Below are 1000 nucleotides of genomic sequence, written 5' to 3'. Positions count from 1 at the left end.
ACATAAAATGCATTTAAACCAAAGCAAGTCACTCGAACAGAAATAAATGAATTCCCATCAAAATATCTTTGACAAATTCAAAGAGGATTTTCCTATATTCATCATCACAATAAAAGATCTTTACTACTACAAGAAAAAGTGTTCTCTATTAAAATATTTTTTTTTATTTTCAAGACTCGAATACTATTATTTTTAATCATATTATCACTCTTTCGTGGTGCTTCTTTCAATTTATAACAGTTAATATAGTAGTAAAAAGCTTTGTGCGTGATACCTTAGCTTCAAGTCTTCTTTGGTCAAAACACACCTAAACTATATCTTTTTTTTGAGTTTCATACTCGAACTATCGAAAGTGTGAGAAAGACACCTAAACTATTACATTTTATTTTGAAAAACACACCTCAAGTAAAATATGATAGTGTGTGTATTACACTCTCTCAATTATTATTTTTTTAAATGCCACATGGATTGCCACATGGAAACAAATTCCACCATGTCAAAAGATTAAAGTTTAACTTTCAACATGTAGAAGCATCTTTCTTTGTTTCTCAGCTGAGTCTCTTTGGTGTGTGAAAATTTTGAGTAAATTTAGGGTTTTCACTATTAATTCACAAATTCATCATGGTTTGAAGGTTAGTTACTCATTTGTCAAAAAATGTTAGGGTTCTTATTTTTGTCTCAAAATATTAACGATTTTGTATAATTTTTTAGGTTTTGATCCATACCATCTGAAAAGAGTTGAAAGGAGAAGAAATTGACTACATAAGGTACTCTTTCTTTACTCCTGAACTTAATTTTCGTACTGGTGGCGATTTTTAGCTACTGATTTCATGAACAATAGTTGGCTTATTAAACTTTGCATATTTCAATTGTTCTAAGGTAATGGACACTAAGTACGTAAATTTGAGGTTTCACATCAGTGGTATACTTGTGAGTGAGGTAGGACCTGTTTATATTGGGGGCAAAAAAGAATATGCCTTCAATGTTGATATAGACCATT

At 30.1% G+C, this 1000-nt stretch overlaps 1 long non-coding RNA gene across 1 annotated transcript; it reads left to right on the top strand.

The window, feature by feature from the left end:
• The first annotated feature begins 560 nt into the window (after window positions 1-560).
• LOC107059415 (uncharacterized) lies at window positions 561-991 on the top strand. The gene is made up of 3 exons (XR_001472645.1): window positions 561-632; window positions 712-767; window positions 880-991. It is a non-coding gene; the product is annotated as an uncharacterized lncRNA (long non-coding RNA).
• Window positions 992-1000: the final 9 nt, after the last annotated feature.

This window comes from Solanum tuberosum, unplaced genomic scaffold (genome assembly GCF_000226075.1).
Source record: "Solanum tuberosum cultivar DM 1-3 516 R44 unplaced genomic scaffold, SolTub_3.0 contig00833, whole genome shotgun sequence".
NCBI classification, from domain to species: domain Eukaryota; kingdom Viridiplantae; phylum Streptophyta; class Magnoliopsida; order Solanales; family Solanaceae; genus Solanum; species Solanum tuberosum.
The sequence above is the reverse complement of the archived record's forward strand: the minus strand, read 5'-3'. Positions and strand labels throughout refer to the sequence as shown.